Here is a 22858-nt window from a genome sequence, read left to right as displayed (position 1 = left end):
TCTCCCTGCGTCAAAAAGACGTTTCTTTGCAAATAACAGCCTGAAGGCGACACTCGCGGAGGGAACGAGGTTTGCACCGAGCACCCCGCCTCCCGGGGCTCCAGCGCTGGAAGACCCTCGCCCTAGGCCCTGCTCCCGAATCGCTGGTTTAAAAATGCGAACCGAATAAATCGCGTGGCGCTCTGCAGCGCCAGAAGTGAGCAGAAAGTGCTGGCAGGAGCGGAGGGGAGGGGCACGCGCGCGAGTCTGGGGGAGGGGGCGCGTCCCTTCTCCCCCACCCACAGTAGATGGAAACTAACATCCCGGGCGGGGGAAACTTGAAATTGCCGGCGACCTCAGGAAGGAGGGGCCGTCCGTGGAGAGGGTCCCTCTCGGGTTCGTTGCCCCCCTCCCCCGTTCGGGTGCCTACAGTCTCCCAGCTCTGCCCCGCATTTCCGGGGGGTGGGGAACGCAGTGTTGGGTGGGTGGGTAGCTGCAAGTCCTGGCCCCAGTAGGAGTTTGCCCCGAGGTGTTCCCTTCCCCCCTAGCTCGTCCTTCCCATTCCCCCTAAAGGGTTAAAAACCGAGGGGGCTACTTCCAAGGGCTGGCACTTGGCGAGGAAGCGGGGCGCCCCTCTCCCCACCCTTCGCCTCCTCGCCCCTCCTCCTCCGGCTCCACTTCCCGACTTGACCTTGTGGTGCACAAACAGTGCGCTCGGATCCTCGCAGTTTCTGGAAGAAGCGCTTGCGCTCGCCAGGCAGGCGGGCTGTCGGGCGGCTCGCGGGCGGTGGCGGGGCCTTGGGTCGGTTCCCAGAGCCGCGGGCCACACCCACCCAACCCGCTGCGTCCGCGGTGCTCACCTTCTCTCGAGGAAGGAGCTGCGCTAGCCTCCTGGATGGGGAGGTGTCGGGGGCAAGCTGCAGCCTTCTCCCAATGCTCCCAATTGGGGAGAGGGTGGTCTGGTCTCAGGCGGGGTTTGTTGGGGAGACCTGGGAACCTGGTTCAACATCCCCAAAGCATCGTTGCCAACTTTTCCTTCCCCCTCCCTTTTGGCTGCCCCTCAAAGATGATCCAATAATTTTTGCAACTCACCTTTGGCTTTGAAGGCACATGGGTGAGTTGTGAACTGGGACAGGAACCGCCTTCCCTCTCCGAGACTGAAGGTTGTTTATCCTTCCTTTCTTTCCCTTCCACCCCCTTCTATGGAAAGACAAATACTCAATTTACATAAGATGACATTTATGTGACACTTAAAAAGATTCCCCCATGGAATGTTGTGAACACATTTGCTTATAGGAGAAATAAATCTAATAATAAACAAACTTCTAACAGCACAAATCCTCTGACGGGTTAAATGGTCTACACAACAAAGAGGAAGATAGTGAATGTGGAAATAAGCCCTTTCTGCAACTAGAAAGAAATATGAGCTCAAAGGGAGTCCCAGCAGCGTTTCTCTTCCTTGGCCTTCATTCACAAAGTCTGGGAAGGCTTGTTTGGCAAGACTGAGGAACTGGGGTACCACCTCCAGACCTGACTCTAGCTCTGAGTTGGTAGGATTTTCCCAAGCCTAAACTCAGTGCCAGAAAACAGATGTCACAAGCTGTTAGCATGTAACAAAAATGGTCAAATACCTGGATTCAAATCCTGGCTTTGCAGTTGAGAAGCTACTTGATGTGGGCAAGCGCATTCATCTCTCTGGGTCTCTTTCTTCTATAGAATAGGATGGTTGGAGGGTTCCTGAAGCCGTGTGTATATATACATATATGCATATATGTTTGCATACATTCTATATGTGTAAAGCAGGGGCCTGGCTCAGAGTGCACAGTGCACATTAGCACTTTCCCTGGTGTTTGTGTTTTGGAAAGGTGAATATGCTCCCTGAAAGCTCTTAACACTGGAAATACTGGAGAACAATGATTTCTATCTTGTCCTCTATGATGACATATACAAGATCTCCTAGTTAGGGCAAAAAGAGGTAGAAGAGAAAAAACTGTGCTAGATGGTAGGCTTCATGGTCAAGGTCCAGATGGCAGTCTTAACCACACATCTGAAGTGGGAATGGAGGCACCAATTTACAATGGCACAGTCCAAAGGAAGCACTCTGGGTCTAGATATAGTGGGTTTACATACAGGAAAGGACTGGACAGGCTCCTCCTCTTAGCCATCAAGATCCTGTGAGCCTTGGCAGGCAGTTATAAAATGACCTAGAGAGATGGAAAAGGGCGAAGATGACCATCTCCTGTGCTGTGCACTATGCCAGCCATCCCATTTCATCCTCATAAAAATCCCATTTTATCTATTCAGAAAGGTTTCGTGACTCACCAACAATCACACGAGCTAGGAAGTGGTGGCAGAGTTGGCACCTGGTTTGGATGCCCCCAAGATTATGTGTTGTCCATTTTACCATGCTGCCAGAATTAAAAGGTATGAGAATTATTGGTTTGATTGGGGATGGGGGCCTGACTGCTGTAACAGCAAGAAAGAATTTTATGGGTAGCACTTTGCCTCTAAGGTGGTTCCCTGAATTTGGGTGAGACACAGGTCCCCTAAGGAGTCCTTGGAAGGTACTTCTTGTTTAGGACTGGAAGCTCCATCAGAATCCTTGCATTCCTGCTGCTCTCTGCTACTGTTTAAGGTTAACCTTGATAATGTTAACAGAATAATAGGAAAGGAGATAATTATAACTCTTTAATATTTAGTAAAAGTCTCACAAATCATGAACTTACTGCAGAAAAAAAAAAGAGAAGAAACTTACTGCAGAAAAAAAAAGTTCTAGGAGATGTAATTATTCATTTTTTTTTTCAACAAATATTTACTGAGTGCCACCTGTATACCAGGTACCATTCTTGGGGCTGAGGACACAGCACAAAAGTGGCAGACAAAAATGCCTACTCCCATGGAATTCACTTTCTAGTGGAAGGAGATGCATTTTTTTTTAAGTGAAATATTATATTTGAAGGTGAGTAAGTGCTGTTCAGAAAAATTAAGTAGGAAAGGGGGATAGGGAACGTGGGCATGCAATTTAAATAGAGTCCTCAGGGAAGAGCTGACTGAGAAGGTGGCTTTTGAATTAAAGGAGGTGAAGGAATGAGCTGTGAGGGCTTATGGGAGAAGACCATTCTAAGGCAGGGGTTCTTAACATGGAGTCTGCAGACACTCTCCTCCAGAGATCTGTGTATAGAATTCACAGAGTCTTGACTTCAGATAGGGAAAAAATGTTATCTTTATTTTCACGAATTAACATTTGGCATGTTCTTCAATTATGAATGCAGACAGCAAATCACAGTGCTATTAGCAGCACCTGTGATGTTGTTGCTAGTAGAAATCAGATATTTTCATAGCACATTATAGTTGCTGCAAATATCTTAAAATATCATTACAGTTATCACTACTTCATAATTATGCTGCTAGCTCTTGTAATTTAATGAATTAATAAGAAACACATATATTACTCTATTACACATTTTAAAAATATTTTGAGAGTTGTATTTCAGCATAATTGGTTTTCTTTAAAATTTATGAAACTTATTTTATGGATTTAAAGATACTGTACTCAGAAGGAATCCATGGGCATTACTAACTGCCACAGGGGTCCCTGGCACAAAGTAAAAGAAACCACTGTCTCCACCATTTGCGGTCTCCAGCAAATGCAGAGGTCCTGAGGTAGGAAGATGCTTATTGTGTACATGTAGAAGAAAGAAATGATATAGGCCGTTGTTAGGAATTTGGCTTTTGCTAGGAGTACTAAAGATGGTTTTGAGCTGAGGAGTGACATAATCTGACACTGGATTTTACAGGTTACTTTGCTGTCATATGGAGGACAGACTGAAAGCGGAAAGGCTGAAGCTGGAAGACAGGTGAGGAGGTCACTGAAATAAACCAGGTAAGAGATGATGTTAAAGTACACTAGAGTGGTAGCAGGGGAAGTGGTCAAAGTCAATATATTTTATGAAGATAGCTTTGGCAGGATTTGTTGACGAGGCATGAGAAAACAAGAATTCAAGGATGACTAGAGTTTTGTCTTGAACCAGTGGAAAAACAGAATTGCCATTAAAAGATATGTGAAGACTATGGAAGGAGTAGATTCGGGGGAGGATAAGGAGCTCAGCATTAAGACATAGTAAGCTTAAGATACCTATTAGATGTCCAAGTGCAGCCGTCCTGTAGGCAGTTAGAAATGGTAGCCTCAGCTCAGAGGTAAGTTTGGGGCTGAAGGTATCTTTTGAGAAGGGTCAGCAGGTTGCTGGTATTTAAAGCTATAAGACTGTTTGAAATCACTAAGGAATTGAGTGTAGAAAGAGAAGTCCAAGGACGATGTCCTTGGCCACTACAGGGTTAAGAGGTCTGGAAGATGAAAAGGAATCAGTAAGATGTTGTTAAAAAAGAAATATTCAGACATTTCTCCAAAGAAGAAATATAAATGGCCAATAAGCACATGAAAAGATGCTCAATGTTGCTCACCATTAGGGAAATACAGATCAAAGGTGCAGTACGGTACCACCTCACATCCAATAGGATGGGTACTATTTAAAAAAAAAAAAAAACAAAATAACAAGGGTTGGCAAGGATGTGGAGAAATTAGAACACTTGTGCACTATCATTGAGAATATAAAATAGTACAGCTACTGTGGAAAACAGTATGGCCATTCCTCAGAAAATTAAAAATAGAATTACCATATGATCCAGCAATTCCATTTCTGGATATATATTCAAAAGAATTGAAAACAGGGTCTTGAAGAGATATTTGTGTACTTGTGTTCATAGTAGCATCATCCACGATAACTAAAATGTGGAAGCAACCCAAGTGTCTGTTAATGGATGAATGGGTAAAGCAAAATGTGGTATATACATAGAATAGAATATTATTCAGCCTTAAAAAGGAAGGAAATTCTGCAACATGCTACAACATGGATGCACCTTTAGGTCCTTATGCTAAGTGAAATAAGCCAGTCACAAAAAGACAAATACTGTATGATTCCACTTGTGCGAGATACCTAGAGTGATGAAATTCATAGAGACAGAAAGAACAGTGTTTGCCAGGGGCTGGAGCAAGGAGGGCAGATGGGGACTCATAGTTCAACAGGTACAGTTTCAGTTTTGCAAGATGAAAGAGTTCTGGAGATGGAGGGTGGTGACAGTTGCACAACAGTGTGAATGTACTTAATATCATTGAACTGTACACTTAAAAATGTTTAAGATAGTAAAATTTATGTTATGTGTATTTTATCACAATAAAAAAATTGGGGGAGGGGTGCCTGGCTGGCTTAGTCAGTGGAGCATGGGACTCTTGTGTGTTTGAGCTCTACTGTTGGGTGTAGAGATTCCTTAAAAATAAAATATTTAAAAATAATAAAAATATTTTTTTTTAATTGGGGGAAAAAAGTAAAAAGAAAGCAGTGGCATCCAGAGAGATAGGAGGAATGTCTTAGAAGACAAGATAAGAGTATTTCAGGAGGGAGGAAAGCTCTATGTGCAAAGCTACCAAGAGGAATGAGGTTAGATACAGACTGACAATTGATCATTAGTTTCAGCCACGTTGAAGTCACTGGTGATACTGATAAGAGCCACATCAACACACTGGCATAAGTGAAAGTTTGACTGAGTGGGTTCAAGAGAGAGTGGGAAAGTCTATAGTTGTTATACCTTGTTCCAAGATTCTACTTGAAAATGAGAAGTCCTCTGTATATGTATGTTTATAGAAATAGATAATCATGTATCTGTAGGAGTTCAATTCAAATGATTTTTATTGAGGGTCTTCCAGGTACTAGGCATGTTTAATGGATTCTACAGATAAGTGAGAGAAAGAAAACACATTAACTGCCTTCCAGTATTTCACAAGAGTTCATAATCTAACAAACTTTGTGGACACAAAGTGATGTATATGGCTAAATATGCACAGTCAGACCCAGCATCAATTTTTTCAGTGTATGGCTAAAACTGTGGATTCCACATTCATATGGTCTTAGGATAGAGTCCTGTCCCCACCATTCACCAGCTCTGTGACTTTGTACAACCTCTGTGTGCCTAAGTTTCCTCCTCTGTAATTAGGGATGCAATAATTTCCAAACTTCAGTGTGCCTGGTATGCTTGTTAAAAATGGAGATTTCTGGGAGTGCCTGGCTGGCTCAGTCAGAAGAGTTTGTGACTCTGGATCTCAGGGTCATGAGTTCAAGTCCCATGTTGGGTGTAGAGATTACTTAAAGAAATAAAACTTAAATTTCTTTAAAGTTTTATTTATTTTATTTTTGAGACGGGGAGGGGGTGGGGCAGAGAGAGAGGGAGAGAGAGAATTCCAAGCAGGCTCTGTGGAACCTGACGCAGGGCTTCATCTCACAAACCATGAGATCATGACCTGAGCAGAAATCAAAAGTCTAACGCTCAACCGACTGAGCCACCCAGGAGCCACTCCCCGCCAACCCTCAAATTTTTTTTAAATGTGGATTTCCAGGCGCCTGGGTGTCTCAGTTGGTTAAGTGTCAGACTTTGGCTCAGGTCATGATCTCTCAGTTCATGAGTTTGAGCCCCGCATCTGGCTCTCAGCTGTCAGTGTGGAGCCTGCTTTGGATCTTCTGTCCCCCCTCTCTCTCTGCCCCTCTCCTGCTTGTGCTGTCTCTCTCTCTCTCTCTCTCTCTCTCTCTCTCGGTCTCAAAAATAAATAAACATAAATAAAATAAAATAAAATAAAATAAAATCTCTCTCTCTCGGTCTCAAAAATAAATAAACATAAACAAAATAAAATAAAATAAAATAACATAAAATAAAATAATAAAATAAAAATAAAACGTGGATTTCTAGGCTTTATCCCTAAAGGTTCTCAACAGGCAGGTCTGGGGCAAGACCCAAGGATATGCATTTTTTAATAAGTACCTGGTCATGCTTGATGCCCTTGGCCTTGAACCACACTTTGTAAGCATTGGCCTGGCACTCAGTAATTGCTCATCAGACAATAGCTGTTCTTCCGGGGGTCCCTACTGGGAACAAAAGTTCTAATCCCTTGTGATTTATATCCAGAACCAGAGGTCCAGCATACCCTAAGCACCCTAAATGTAGAAAAGAGCATGAGAATCATTCAACATTTATTTATTGAATGCTTACTCTGTTCTAACAGTGTTCAAGGGCTGGAGAGACAAACAATATATGACTCAATAATTTGTTTGAGTCATCAGGATAGGCAGAAGCCCCACATGAAGTTAGCCACACTCTCCAGCAGCCAAACTGTATCAGGTGAGAAGTCCTATGTTCACTCACTAGCTGCTTAAGGCAGTACTTGTACAACAATAACATGAACATGAATCACCTGGGTTCCTGTTTACATGAAGGTTCTGATTCATTAGGTTTGGGGCAGGGACTGAGAATCTGCATTTCTAACGGGCTGCTAGATGATTTGGATGGTGCCAGTCCATAGATGATACTTGATGTAGTAGAGTTAGGAAAACTGGATCACAATACTTGTCCTAACATTAGAGTTCCTAAAGACTTTCTGCAAATCCTAAAGGGACAAAATGAAATCTGGGAAGATCACACATGTGAGCTTTGCTCACCCTTTCATCCATCTCCTCTGTTTCTGGAATCTGATCCTCACCCTCCCAAATATAGTCAGTGCTACTAGGTGACCTCCTCTAAGGGAGGGTGAACATTCATTCTCTTGGTCATTCAGTAAATATTTCCTGGCTGCCTACTCTGTGCCAAGCCCTATGCAAAGCGCATAATTTGGCATTCAAGAGAGGACAGATCCAGCAGCTCTGCCTCCTAGGCTCCAGGCAGGGGCTGCAGGTGGGGTTTGGGCAGATAGGAAAGCTGCCCAGGGCTGCATCTGCGGCTTAAGACACTGCCCTGGCAAGAGCCAGCCTTGCTACTTTCTGTGGTGCTACAAACACATGCCTGGGAGAAGCACCCCTCTGGAGCCTTTGCCAGCTGGTTTAGAGATGGTACTGACCAGCCGTAGGAGATGTCTGGATGATGTGCCAGCCTGGCCACCTGTCTCTTCTCAGACTCTCAGACTCAGCCCAGTGGCCACAGATGGCAGAAGGCAAAGAAGATCCCTGGGGCTTCTAAACACTTCCCCAGAAACTGGCAGCAGGCAGTAACTCCGGCCAAGTCAGGGGCCAGCTTGACCAGACACTCATCAAAGTGTGAGACGCCCCGCGTGGAGCTGAGGGACCCGGCTCTGTCCAAGAACCATCAAGAACCAAAGGTGCTGGCTCCAAGTCAAGTTGAACAGGGTAAGCAAAACCCTTTCCTTTTCCCCTAGGGTTTCTTTCTTTCTTTCTTTCTTTCTTTCTTTCTTTCTTTCTTTCTTTCTTTCTTTCTTTCTTTCTTTTTATGTTTATTTATTTTTGAGAGAGAGAGAGAGACAGACAGACAGCACAAGCTGGGGAGGAGCAGACAGAGAGGGAGACACAGAATCTGAAGCAGTTTCCAGGCTCTGAGGTGTCAGCACAGAGCCCGACATGGGGCTCAAACACACGAACTGCTAGATCATGACCTGAGCTGAAGTCTGACACTTAACCGACTAAACCACCCAGGTTCCCCTTCCATAGGGTTTCTGATAAATGAAGCAAGTCTCCCTTCATCTGGCAGTCTTACAAAGACCCTTCCCATGGATTTACTGATGAATTCATAGCCATGCTGGAGGTAACCTGGTTTTATTAGAAATAGCATGCATTTAACAAGCACCTATACAAACAAGGCTTTATCTTAGGGCAGTGAGTTCCAGGTTCAGACCCTATTTTAGAGGGGTTTTGGCCCATTTAGGAAGACAAATCCTTAAGTATATGCAGGATGGGCAAGCTATCTGGGGAGCCTGTGGGGTGGAATAATACAGAAAGGTTGAGAAGGGTCTGGAGATGGACCTGCATATAGATAAAAATTTTGATGAGTTGGGGGGGGGCGGGGAGAATGATACAGAGAGATGAAATGTGTCTGTCTGGTGCACAGCAGTGCAGTGGGGGCATAGAACATGATGCTAATAACTGGTTCTAGGCAGAGAGAGAGAGAGAGAACTGCCTTCTGAGAGAGAACTGCCCTTTGTACAGGAAAATATACTAGTAAGCTGGTTGAAGATGAAAGGTGAGAACCACCAGTTGCCCCAAGTTAGAAGTAGGAGATGAGAACATGCAGTCTACTTCTAGGAATCTACCCCAGAGAGACCCTCTGATGTGGGCACAAGAAGATCTGTTTAAGATATCATTAGAGGGGTGCCTGGCTGGCTCCGTCAGTAGAGCATGAGACTCTTGATCTCAGGGTCATGATTTCAAGCCCCACATTGGGTGTAGAGGTTACTTAAAAAAAATAAATAAAATAAATCTTTGGGATGCCTGGGTGGCTCAGTCAGTTGGTCATCCGACTTCAGCTCATGTCATGATCTTATGGTTCATGGGTTCGAGCCCCGCGTCATGCTCTGTGCTGACAGCTCGGAGCCTGGAGCCTGCTTCGGATTCTGAGACTACCTCTTTCTCTGCCCCTCCCCCACTCACGCTCTGTCTCTCTCTCAAAAGTGAATAAACACTAAAAATTTTTTTTTAATAAAATAAAATATAATATTTATTTTATTATTATTTTTCTAATGTTTATTTATTTTTGAGAGACAGAGTATGAGCAGGGGAGGGGGAGAGAGGGAGAGGGAGACACAGAATCCAAAATAGGCCCCAGGCTCTGAGCTGTGAGCACAGAGCCCGACATGGGGCTCAAACCGACAAGCCATGAGATCGTGACCCGAGCTGAAGTTGGATGCCCAACCGACCAAGCCACCCAGGCGCCCCTAAAATACAATCTTTATAAAGAAAAAAGAAAAACTGGAAATGGCTTGAATGTCCATCACTAGAGCACTGGCTAAATAAACCACAGTCAAAAAGAAGGCAGTGGGGCACCTGGGTGGCTTAGCTGGTTAAGCATCTGACTCCTGATTTCTGCTCAGGTCATGATCTTGCAGTTCATGGGTTGGAGCTCTGAGTCAGCCTCTGCACTGATAGTGTGGATCCTGCTTGGGATTTCTCTCTCTGCCCTTCCCTGCTAGTGCACTCTCTCTCTCTCTCTCAAAAATAAATAAAAACATTAAAAAAAAAAAAAAAAGAAGGCAGCAAAGAAAGAAGCATTGTGTGGTTTTGTGTGTTTGATGTGGAAAAAGTTCTAATAAAAGTGTTAAGTGAAAAGCAAGTTTCAGGATATACAAATATCAGATCATTATGCTGTACACGTGAAAACAAAAAGCAAGTTTCGGGGTAATATGTATAAGATTTTATCTGTATTAAAAAACACCTTAAAAAGCCTACATTTTTATCTGAACATAGACACACAGATATACATAATTTCATAGAGAAAACAAAGCATCTGAAAGATACTCATCAAATTGTTGATGAGTTGCCTGTGTTGTAGTGTAAGAAGTGAAGTTGGGAAGAGGTGAAGGGTTAACGTAGGAGTTGTGAAGATGAAGAGGAAGAGTCAACCCCATGGTTGTTGAGGAAGCCCTAAGAAGCCCTTTGCATTTACCATAGGTGCTTAGAATTCTCCAGAGACAAAAGCATCATGGGGGTGGCAGGACATGTTTCCCCAGCCCAACCATGGACTGCATTGTCCAGGAAGCCTGCCCTCTGGTCTAGCCCTCTGGTCTAGCCCCAGTGCTGACTCCTGGTGGCCTGGGGCCTGTTTGGCCCTCTTTGGGCCCCAGCATTAGGGTCTCTCTGGGATTCTAAGTTCATTCCAGAGCCTTCTCATGGAGACTGAGCTCCAGCAGGGGCATGGAAAAGCTCCACTTGGCCTTTGGCCTGCTGGGACTTAAACATGGGCCAGGCTGCGACTGGGAATCAGTGTGAGAAAGGAGGTTTCTGAGCATCACGGCCTCCTGGAGGAGCTCCCTCCTCTGACAGATGGACTACCATTTCTTCCCAGAACATTTGGCTTGAGGATACCTGGCCCAGCTTGGTTCCTCAGGAAACAAATGTGGGGATTATTCATTACGTGTTGGGCTCTAAACAGTTAATGAAACCCACTGAGTGAGGGCTCTGGACTGGGAGGCAGAAGTGAAGACTGCTTCAGGCTAGGACTTGGGCTCTGGGCCCACAGGATGTTGGTGTGAGCTGTGCACAGGTGCAGATACAATTCCTACGGTTGGTCTAGGCTAGCTTCAGTTTACAGAGATGTGTTAGATGAAGTCCCTGTCCTGAGGATACCACAGGATGGAGGAGGGGCATTAATTGGATTTGGATGGGGTCAAGTATGTGGACAGAATCTAGCCTCAGCGTGGAACCAGAAGCAGCAAGGGCAGCTGGCCCTGAGATGCCTCACTCCAGTCAAGGCTTCGTTAATGGTGTCCTGGCCTTGACCAGCTTCCCACTGCTGGGAAGTGCTCCAGAGTCCAAGGTGGTTGCCTTGGGAGCCTCCTGCAGGCACTAGTGAGCAAGCTGTTCCTCCCTTATGGCTGTGGACAAAGTGACTTGTGAGCCCGGGGTGGCCTTAGCCACTGTAACTGGTGGACATCCAGGACCTGCAGCTCTGGCAGGTGGCAACCTCCTTCAAAATGTACTAGATCTCCAGCCAGGGCCCTGGGGAGAGACTTGGACAGGAATTGGCCCTGGATGCCTGTGCAATGGACATGCTTGGAAACAAGGGAATTCTTGTCAAGCTGATCCCCAGCTAGGCCAGCTCCAGGAAGATTATCCACCTAATACAGTTCCTCTAGGCTCTAGGAAAGTTCTACAGAAGAAGGAAAGCCTGTAGACACTGGCATCCAGCTGGGGCAAGAGAGGCAGATTCCTAAGGGGCAGAAGGGACTTCCCTGAAGACCCTCTGTCATTGGGCATCTAGCTGCTTACTTTTCTGATCCCCAGCTGCCCTTAGAATTCAAGGAAAGGCACACAGCTCTTAAGTGTCTAGTCTGCTGGCTGTCCAGGCTGGGAGGGCATGCCCAAGGAACGGCAAGTACCATTCTTGCTCTGGAAAACCTCACAGCTCAGGTGGGGAGGTGAGATTCCTAGACTGGAAACAAGATGGGTTAGGGCATGAATCAGTGTTCAAGTGTCCACTTTGGCCATGTGTGTGCACATACACACAAGGTGTGAATGAGCCAGGAAGGATTCACTATGTGGGAGCAGAAGAAAGACTGTGTGCATGTGTGCATTTGTGTGTACCCATTCTCATGTGTATGTGTGTGTTGCGTGTCTGCATGTGTCCAGATACACCTAATATAGCCTGTCTAGAGTCCCCATCCTCTGTGCTATTTGCCTAGACAACCTAAAAATAATTTCCATTTAACTTTAGGATTTGTTATTCAAGGCATAAGATGCTTGCCCAGCAGATACAGTTTTCTACCTACACTTTATCTGAGATCAAGTTAAAATGGGTCTGCATTATTTATACACAGGATGGCTAGTGAGCAAAAGGCAGACTAGAACAGCCTGGATTTGGCTGGTAAGTCCATATAAAAACGATCCCTACGTGGATAACAAAACTGGACAGTGTGCATAGGTTGGCAGTGATGGCATCGACAGTGATGATGACAATGATGAAAAAGGGCCCAATATGGTTACCAGGGGTATGAACAACCCTGTATCTCACCCACACATGACATAGAATTGGGCACATGGCAAGCAGTCATGAATATTTATTCAATTTATTTGTAGGTGTTTAGAAGGAATGTCCACATATGTGACACATATAAAAATATGGAGCTAGATGACTGATAATTCATCACGTACAGAGGACTATCAAATGATAGATTGAGTTTAAAAATTAGTTTATTGGACCAATGGCTGGGGGATCATACAATTATCAGATTGAATGATGAAAGCCATGGAGGAATGATAGGTTGATAAATAACTTGTTGATACTTGATAAAGGGGTAAGAAGGGAGATAATTTGTGGCCAGGTGACAAAGTTAGTAGATCCATGGTCAAATCCAAATAGGTAGATAGATAGGTGAACAGAAATGTAGCAATGGAGTGAGAGGCAGATAAGAGGATGAACGAGATACTGCAGTGGGCAGAATAATGCCCTCCCAAAATGTTTATGGTGTGCTTTCCATAACCTGGAATATGTTACCTTACATGGCAAAAGGGACTTTGCAAACATGATTAAATCAAGGGCCTTGAGATGGAGACATTACCCTGTATTACCCAGATGACCTCAGTCTAATCATATGTCCTACCCATGACCTCTCTTTCAGCATGCCCCAGCCTCCTCTGCCTTCTTTTCAGTTCTTGATCACTCCTACCTCAGGGCCTTTGAACTCACTGTTGCCTCTGTCTGCTGCTTTTTGCCTCTCAGATCTCAGCTCAAATGAGTGTTGCCTCCCTGCTTCCAGATTTTTGTCCTGAAGCCTTGAGCACACTCCGTTCCTGGGGACTGGGCTGGTGCAATGGGATGTCCCAGCTCTTAGCCTGCCCTGGCTGGCACTATCCCCAGCCCTGGGTCCCGCCCAAGGCTGCGGGATGGAGCAGTGTGCATGAGTCATCGAGCCACAGACACAGTCCCCTTGTTGGAGGGACCTGAGAAGTTATGTTGTGGCAAACTCTTAGAGCCAATGGCCAGATTGAAAGGGAAGGTTAGGAATTTCCCCAAATTATTCAGGCTCACACAAGGCTGGGAGGGGGCTGGACGGTAGAAGCGCTGGGAGTGGCCTGTGGGGATGATGCTATAACCTCTCTGTGGACTGCCCTGTTCCCACCCAAGCTAGAACAGGCTGTAGAGGAGTAGAGGACATGCCCCAGTCTGAAAGGCACTCATTACCCCTCAACTATTCCTTCAGTCACCTCTCTCTGACTGAGCACCCACAGTGTACCAGGAACTGTGCTGCCCTACTCCAGGCCAGGCCCTGCCCTGAAGGAACTTACAGTCTAGTCGGGAAGGCAGGCTGGCATGCAGACCTTACCGATTGACTGGACAAGGGCTCGCTGTCAGGGCTCACAGAGAAGCCACCCTCGGCTGCCTGTACGACGGCAGTGACCAGACTAGCTAGAAGGGCATTCCAGGCAGTAGAATCAGCCTGGTGTGTTAGTTTTCTAGAGCTGCCATAACAAAGCAGCACATGCTGAATGGCTTAAAACAACAGAAAATTGTTCTTTCACAACTCTGGAGGCTGGAAGTCCAAAATGAGGGTGTTGACAGGGCCAGGCTCCCTCCCAAGCCTCAAGGGGGAGGATACTTCATTGCCTCTTCTAGCTTCTGGTAGCTCCAGGCATTCCTTGGCTTGTGGCTGCATCCTTCTGATCTCTGCCTTCATCTTTACATGGTCTCTTCCTTCTGTGTTTGTGTGTCTCCACATGTGCCTGTGACTGTGTCCCAATTCCCCTCTTCTTACAAGGACATCAGTCATATTGGCTTTGGGCCCACCCTAATGACTCATCTGAACTGGATTATATCTGCAAATAGCCTATTTCTAAATAAGGACATACTCACAGGTACTAGGGATTAGGACATTTTTGGTGGGACACAATCCAACCCTTAACAGTCAGTGAAGACTTGCAAGGGCCTGGAGCTCAGGACCAGAGCACTCTGCTGCTTGCTGTTTCATCACAAGCTTTGTACATGTTTCCCCCAGGGGCAGCTCACTGGTCCATACACCTGTTAGCATGTCTCCACCTACAGACTTGCTCCCAGCTCCCCCCATCTCGACAGCTTTTCCATCTCATGCGGCAGACTTGTTTCTGTAGGAAATCTTTCTCTGATTTCTGAGATTCTCAGTCTGTCCTCTTCAGCTTCCTCCCCACCCCATGCCAAGCTTAGCATCAGGAAGCCAGAGGCTTTGAGTGTAGCCCTTCAGCTATTTCCATATTCCCCTCAACACCATCTCTGCCCAGGCTTCTGACCGAGCCTGGGTGTCCCTGTGATGGGGGAGGCAGAGCTCTGACTTCTGCACCAATGGCCCTAGCTGTTGAATTGTCCCCTTTGCTCTGGCCACACTGCATCTGCTAGGAGCTCCCTGAGAGTTCTGAGGTGTCCCCACTTCCAACACTGGGGGACCTATGAAGGCCACTTGGCCCCTACAGTGAACAGGGCTGTAGCGGAGCACTGCCTAGCTGACTCAATTTGAGGGGCTCACAAAGGGCTCTCTGACCGAAAGATCTCTCTCACCTAACTGCCCAGGCTCAGAAATTCCACCATGGGCAAGTCTGACAGCATCCACCCCTAATGAGGATAAGTATCCCTTCCCGGGGAGTGGGGTGGGCAGAGCAGGGAGACTCTCTGATGGGAGTGGCTTAGGCAGGGACTTGCCTCCGGAACCTGGAAATCTGGTGATATTTCACTCAAGTCCTACAGGAGACTTGCCACCCAGGAGCAGGAGGGGCCAAAGAAGACAGGCTATGATGCAGAGCTTTGTCCAGAGCCTGCAGGCTGTACAGTGGGGGGCAGCTGAGGGCAGCTCCAAGCCCAGCCTGACCCAGGCAGAGATGCATTCAGGCCCTAGGATATGAACTAAGCCCAGCCTCTTCCTTCTCTCCTGCCCATCCTCCTTTGTCCTGAACCTCCCCGCCTGAAGACCCAGCCTCTTCGACATACTCCCAGCCACTGGGCTGTTAGTGGCCTTTGGACTGGGGAAGGATTGGGGCCTCCCTCTTGGGCTCCACACCCCTGCTGGCAATCATCAGGAGCAGGGAGAGGCCTAGAACTGTCACTCCCTGGGCACAGTCCCACAGTGTCCTCAACCGGCCAGTCCTATTCTGTCCTTTCTCCCATGGGGAGGAGCTGGGGGCAGGGCCCAGACCTGGACAGAGGCACTGTGTTGCCAGGGGCCCTTAGTCCCACGTGTGCCCATGGAGCCCACACTGTGTGCAAAAGCTCTGGATGAGGCCGGGCTGCCTGGACTGTTCTTCCTTACCTGCCAGAGGGACTGAAGGATAGGATGGTGTGGGCTGGGGGGTGGGCGGGGGGATGGGGGGTGTTTTGCTCACTACAAAACCCCAAGTCTTCCAGAAAGGTTTCTTTGGAAGGGTGAGCCAGCCATGTCTAATAATGAGCTATTTCAGTTTTGACACAATCAAGTCTAGCTTTAGGCTGCCTAAAATAGCCGGGTATAGAAGCCAAAAATCTGCAAGGATGGTTTGGCTCCTAAGGCCTGGGGTCCAGTGCAGGCCCAGGTTGGGGTCAGGAGGGTGGCCTCAACCCCTGCATCCAAATTCCAGGCCTCGATCTCCACCCCAAGGTACCAGTCCAGGCCTAGCCCATACCAGATCCTGAGGCTAATGAATCCTCTCAAATTCCCACTCTTACCTGTCCAGTTAGTACCCACATGGCAAACATTAATAGAGCACTTTCTAGATTAAGAGCTGTGTGGAGAATTTCATGGTGCCCCAGAGAGGGTAAGGAATGGTCAAGTGTATAGCTGTCTGGCTTTGAACCTGCTGCTCATGGGAGAGAAGGCATCTCCAGGCCAGACCTGAGCCTATGTTGGGGGGTCCAGTCAGTAGCCTGGGCAGCTGGGCTGGCCTCTTTGCCCAGAATTATCTACCTGCTGGGTTACCAAGGACAGCCAAGTTGGGGAAACAGCCCCTGTCAATGGCCTTACTGGCCCCTCTTGGGCTTGCTGAATTCTTTGTTCCCTCTCTCACAGAGAAGGAGGGAAACCAAGCAGTGTGTGTTATGGGCCGCAAGGCTCTGAACCTTTAGCATAGCACCATGCTAAGACGGGGAACAGCATAGAGACACTCAGGGGGCACCTTTGGAGCAGAGCCGGCTGCCTTGGCTCAGGAAATAAATGCTCAGCTCCCTCTTAGCAGCAAAATCCTGCTGTGTGTCCTATTTCCTCACCAGGCCCTCAGAGACCATCTGGGGAATCCGTGAGAGCATGATCTGCCTCCGCCAGGGGTACAATCCCCAAGGTCATCAGCCACCAGACTTCTGTGTGTTCTCTGGAGGTCTTTGCGCAGCACCGGGAAGAATAGTTTCTCCCTCACCTGATCCTTGACTTCTCTGGGAAGCTCATCCCTCCCTAATGCCCCCTGTGGGCTTCCTGAGTCCCAGAACCTCAAAAGTACAGTCTAACAAAGCTGTTAATGGCCGTTCCACCACTTGGTAGCTATTTGTGAGCAAGATAATCTCTCTGAGCTTCATTTGCCTCACTTATAAAGTAGAAATAATGACAGTCTTTATCTGAAAGGGTCATTGTGAGGATCAAGTAAGATCATCTAGGGGCTGGCACATAGTGACTGTCTAATAAACAAGTGGTATGATTATCATCATTATCTGTGGGTAACCTTCTTTAATCTGCTTCTCTTCCTTTGCTCCTCCCCTTTAGCCCCCTAAATCCATAATTGTCACCTTCCTAGAAGCTTCTCCAGTTTGAAAGGGGTTAGCTGGTCAGGTCCTGCTCCCGGGTGAGTGGGAAACAGGGATGTGTGCCTGAGCATTCTGATTGTAGAGCCTAGAATGGGTTGTCCACTGACCCAGAACGCTCTCGCTTAGGTCACCATCCACATTCTTAATTCAAGGGGATTTCAAGAATGAGCATTTCTGTGGTAGAAGACAAAGCCAAGAAACGGAGAGGGTGAGGGAGTCACTGAAGGCTACACAGAAAGCTTAGGCCAGAGCTGGGCTAGAGCCCCAGGGGACCTGCCATCCAGCTCTCCTCACTGTCTGACTCAACAGCTCTCATTTCTTCAGAAGTCTCACTGGAAACCTTATTCTGGAGCTTTCCTGTTCAGAGAAAGCAGCAAAGTATAGAGCCAGCCCCCTGGGCCTAGAGCCCTGAACTCCCTGGGCAGACCCACAGGCTGACAGAGACGTTACCGGAGCTGATGATTCAACTTCCTGCCTTTTGAGAGCACCCAGACCACAGAGGTTTTCTTTCTTGGAGGAGGGGGGCATCTCCTTGCCTTGGGCCAGGCAGAGTGGGTCAAGTCTCCACCACAAACCACAGGGACTAGGTGGTGCGGTGCGTGGGGCAGCCCCTAGGGGGCCATGCTAGAATCCTGGCTGGTGCTTCCTTAAGCCTGTCTCCTCTTTGGGTTAATGATTACCACGTAGGGTGACAAACTATCCTTTTTTTTTTTTTTTTTTTTTTAAATCTGCCCTGGTGTTAGCACCAAAAACTCCTCATCCTGGGAAACCCCTCAGCCCTGGGAGAACCAGAACGGTTGGTTACTTTATTACTACCTGCATTTCAGGAGGACACGACTTCCCACCTCAGTGACGCTGGGAGCATGGGCCCCAGGACAGCACATTCTAGAACAGAGAATTAGCAAACTATGGTCTGAGGACCTGATCTGGCCCTATGCCTATTTTTGAACAGCCCATGAGCTAAGAATAGTTTTTATGTTTTTTAATGGTTGAAAACAAAATTAAAGAAGAATAATATTTCATGACACGTGGAAGTTACATGAAAGTCAAATTTCCATGTTCATAAATCAAGGAACACAGCCATGTCCATTCACTTATATATCGTCTCTGGTTGTTTTCTTATTACAAAGCAGAGTTGAAGAGCTGTGACATAGACTGTATGGACACACAGACCACCTCAAAGTCTCAAGTATTTACTGTTTGACCCTTGACACAAACAGTTTGTTGACCCCTGTTCCAGAGACAGACAGAAGGTGGGAATGCTTGAGGTGCACCAGGTGTAGGTGTGTGTTGAGGGGGCAGTGATGCTTCTGTGAAGAAACTCAGAGCTAGAGGAGAGAGAGAATAGAGGAGGCTTCATAGCACAGCACTAATCCAGGATTTATTGGGTTAGCTGTGAGGTGGGGACAAGGTACCGAGTTTCTCTAAGACTCAGTTTGCCCCTTTGCACTGTGGGGTGAAGGTAGGTAGGCTCTGCATCTCTCTGACTTCAGTGCCTAGTCCTCTAAGCTGACACAGTCCTCTCCAATGACTCAGGCACTCCAGGACTTCTGTGTGGCCTAGAGCAGAGCAGGTCCTGCTCCCTCTGGGCCAAGCCCACAGCCTATTTGGCTTTAAGCCACAAATAGCCCACAGCCTGTTTGGCTTTAAGGCAGACCCAGATCCTGTTCCCAGGACTGGAAACTCCATCCTAACTAACTAATGTTTCAACAAAGCTTAGGAAGCACCTACTATGTGAAAGGTACTTTTAGGGCCTCCTAATACTGGAATGGTCCAAGGAGCCTCTCTTTCCCTTTCTTCCAGTCATTTGAGGTGGGGAGCTTTCCTCCCCAAGAGAAGGTGCAATAGAGCAATTGACTCCACGACCCCTCTTCTTAGATGAACACACTAGAAACCTCTCAAGTGCCAGGTCATGTACTATGTGCTATTAAGCTGAGCCAGCAGGCAGTTGACAATCTGGGAGAGTTTGAACAATGTGGACTCGAGTGAAATTGGACCCAATGCCAAGTCTAAAGTGGGCACCAACTTGACGCCTCTGCCCCTTCCCTGCCTTAGCCTTACAACAAGATGTACTCCCTTTTTCTCTTTCAGAGGGCTGGGAAAGGAATTTATCTGGTTCATAGAAGGCTTGCGGGGGGCTGACCTCAGTGTGGACCTTCGTGAGCCCCGGCTAAGCACCTACAGTGGTCTGTCTGGTCTTTTCTGGAGACCTTTGTGCCCTCGGAGCACAAAGCCACCTTCTTCTTCTTTGCCCCTGTCCCCACAGCTCTGGTGGCTGACCTTAATGCATAGGACATCTGAGAACCCAAAAAACTAAGGATCAGAGGAAGGTACTACAGAAACAGATGCTCAATTTCCAGGCTCTCTGAAATTTCTGCTGGGATTGATTGGGTCAGAGGGGTTATTTATCTTTTTTAAATAAACATTTTAATTGAAATCTAATATTCTTGGAGAAAAGCGCTCAGCTCATAAGTTCACAGCTTCTGTGAACACACCTCTGTAACTATTACCTATGTGACCAAAAACAGCAATACCAGCCCCCCAAACCTCTAGTGCCCTCTGTAAGTTACTGACCCCAGGGATAACCACTATGGTATCCTCTGTCACCATAGATTAGTTTTGCCTATTTTTGAAAACTTATATAAATGGAATCATATAGTATGTGCTATTTTTATGTCTGGTTTCTCTTGCTCAGTGAGATTCACCCATGTTATTGACTATGAAATAGTTTGCTCAGTTTCATTGCTATTCTCTGTTTTATGAATGTACCACCACTGATTTGTTGATATCATTGTTGATGGAAATTTGGGTTGTTTCCAGCAATAGTACATGTCTTTTGGGACATGTATGTACCCTTGCTGAGTATATGTACTTAGAAGTGGAATTGTTGGGATATCAGACATGCTTATGTTTAGCTTTAAAACATACCTACTTGCTGATAGTTTTCAAAGGATTTTTTAAAAGCTCAGGCTAAAACTTCAGATAGATATTTCTAGAACTACTTACATTTCTGGGGACAGGTAATGTCCCAACCCATTTCTCAGGCTGCAAACACTTGCCAGCCCGATTCCAAAACTGGTTCACAAATGATGCCCATACACCCATGGGATGTACCCTCCGCCTGCTAACAATTGTGCTTCATGGGCTTATGGGGGACACTGGGGCCTGCAGGACACATGCAATACCAGATCCTTGGCCTATAGGTCACAGAGTCCTGTTTAGGCATCCATGGGACCTGTAGTTTCAGGACCTCAAATCAAAACTTGGGGTCTGACAACTAGGAGGCATATTTGAAGCTGGGACCATCTTATGAAACCCACTTTTCTGACCATGGACAAAAGCAGTAAGGATCCATGTAGGTTCAGGCATCCCAATGTTGTCACACAGTGCCATAAGTACAGCAGAGGCCCCATGTGCCTGAGCAGGTCTCTCCACTTGTACCAGGGCCAATCTACCTGTGTAACTGACTTAGCAGCTCAGGGCTGCAGCAGCACTGGCAGGCTGTTCCCAGAGCCTGGTACGGAAGGTCCTCATCTGATTCCTTTCTGAGCAGCTTCTAGTTCATGGGACCCTGATTCCTTCCCACTGGCAACACCTGCAAGGAGAGTTTCTCAGAGGTGGATTATGCCCTCATGTTGCTCTTCCTGGCCCAGATTTTCAATCCTTAGAAGGAACAGAGCTCATTGCATCTCTGCAAGAAACCTCCCTCCATGTCTTACTTGGGAAAGACAGTGGCTTCCTTAAGGCTTGAGCAATGCTCTCCATCACTTTGAAGGACTCATCATTAAGAGCAAACACCATGGTTAGCTTACTAAACATTGTAGGAAATAATGAAGGCAGTACTCACAGCTCCCTTGGGGGAGGCAGGTTGTGAGGAAGTGTGAGAGAGAGCCCTAGAGATATCCTGGAGAAGACCTGGGCCAGTTTGGTTATTACCCTGATGCCAGGAAGAATTTTGTCATGGACCTAGGCTGGGTTTGTTAGCTCTACATGGACAACGGGTGTGCTTGACTAAATATCCTACCAACTACTCTATCAGCCATGTGATCAGGTTGTTTCCAGGCCATACTTCCCATACTGACTTCTGTGGACTTATTGCTGAGATAAGGAGAGGTTGGAGATGGTACTAGAGTCCCCTCATTCAGAGACCTGGGCTCTAGGTCAATCCTGAGTCCCCCAGGCTGTTGCTCAGTTGTGCCCCTGTGTTCCCATATACAAAATGGGATAATTTTGTCCATTACGAGGGGGCTGTAAAGAACAATACCAGAGAGAAGGCCCCCTGGTGATTTCATTGTGGACATTCCACAGGAATTGGTTCCAGGCTGATGCTGAGGCAGGGTGTATGTGGGAGAACCAATTAGAATTCTTTCAGTTTCAAGTTATATGAAACTAATCCAAATTGGCTTAAGCAAAAGAGAACTATTTGTTTGTTTGGTTGGTTGTTTTACATAATGGAAAAATTCAGGGGCTTCAGGCACACCTTGACCCAGGGGCTCAACTATGTCATCCAGACCAGGGCATTCTTCATTTCTGTTTCCTTAAGGATTGGCCCTTTTCTTAAAGTGTGGTGACAAGACAGCTGCCAGCAGCTCCAAGCTGACACCCTCACATCTCTAAGTCCAGATGAAAGGACAACATCTTTTCCTAGAATACTCAAATACTTAGTATTGGCTCTGATTGGACCTCATGGCTCAGCTTACATCCCATGCTCAGCCCTAAACCAGCCATTGTGCAACCCTGCAAAGGGCCTAATGCACTATGCAACTCTGATTGTCCAGGCCTGATTCACTTGTGACTCTCAAGCCAGGGAGTTACTCCACCTGAAGCACATGAGCTGAAAATGATAAGAGGAGTACTTTCTTGGATGAAAATTGGTTTGCTATTTCCAGAAGAGGAGGGACAGTTACTAAGCAGGGAAACGACAACAGTTCTCAACAGGGGCGTCCCCTGCCTAGAACAGGAGTCCTTTGGCCCGTGCCTTTTACTCCCTGATTGTGCTGTGCTTTGAGGGCAGGAATCATAACTATCTTCCCTCTGTATCTGCAGAAATATTAATAGAATTAATAATAATCTTGGGTAGGTATGTTGAGCTTGATACCTTTTCAAACCTCTTTTAACATCTACCCTATTATTTGATTCTTTGTTCTTCTTTTTGGCTACCCAGGATCTGAACCCTCTTCCTGTGATGGGGAATTCCCCTCATTCTGAGGCAGAGCCCACTTCCCACTACAGAGGCTAAAAGTACCATGTGCATACTTTTCCCAGCCTCCCCGTGGCTGGGTGAAGGCCCATGACTGAGGCTCTGCCATTCAGGCACAAAGGCTCCAGACAGTGACCCAGGAACTAGTGACCCAAAGAAGCAGGGATCACAGAGGGTTCTCCTTGGTGGTTACTGTGGGTGCAGCCGGCCACCCACAGTGGTGGTGGAGATGGTGACAGCACAGAACCTGGGCAGGATACAGCAGCCCAGCCTATAGGGTCTAGTGCACGATGGTGGTGGCAACAGTGAGAACAATGAGGTCCTGACTGAGCCAGTTTTCAGTATGATTGTCTTTTCACGTCATCTGCAGGGCTGCTTTTCTGCTTTGCCAAGAGATTCTCTGAGCTGCTC

At 46.9% G+C, this 22858-nt stretch overlaps 1 protein-coding gene and 1 long non-coding RNA gene across 10 annotated transcripts in view; one reads left to right on the top strand and one right to left on the bottom strand.

The window, feature by feature from the left end:
• JADE2 (jade family PHD finger 2) overlaps nucleotides 1-22858 on the bottom strand; it is a 132225-nt gene that overhangs the window by 51213 nt on the left and 58154 nt on the right. For 5 of the 9 annotated variants that reach the window (XM_042935249.1, XM_042935137.1, XM_042935167.1 and 2 more), the window contains exons 3-6: nucleotides 2302-2387; nucleotides 2110-2183; nucleotides 1072-1179; nucleotides 840-976 (exon numbers count right to left, since the gene is read on the bottom strand). The gene's annotated coding sequence lies outside the window, so the exon portion shown is untranslated. Of the gene's footprint in view, nucleotides 1-670; nucleotides 768-839; nucleotides 977-1071; nucleotides 1180-2109; nucleotides 2184-2301; nucleotides 2388-22858 lie in introns of those variants that run through there. The other 4 variants (XM_042935152.1, XM_042935222.1, XM_042935144.1 and 1 more) reach the window with 3 other exon arrangements.
• Nucleotides 3731-22858, top strand: part of LOC122217854 — a 49152-nt gene continuing 30024 nt past the window's right edge. Inside the window, exons 1-2 of the long non-coding RNA XR_006201706.1 lie at nucleotides 3731-3862; nucleotides 7971-8201. This is a non-coding gene — a long non-coding RNA (uncharacterized LOC122217854). The remainder of the gene's footprint in view (nucleotides 3863-7970; nucleotides 8202-22858) is intronic.

The sequence above is a fragment of the Panthera leo genome, chromosome A1 (genome assembly GCF_018350215.1).
Source record: "Panthera leo isolate Ple1 chromosome A1, P.leo_Ple1_pat1.1, whole genome shotgun sequence".
Classification (NCBI taxonomy): domain Eukaryota; kingdom Metazoa; phylum Chordata; class Mammalia; order Carnivora; family Felidae; genus Panthera; species Panthera leo.
Note: the sequence above shows the minus strand (reverse complement) of the source record. Positions and strands in the feature narration are given on the sequence as shown.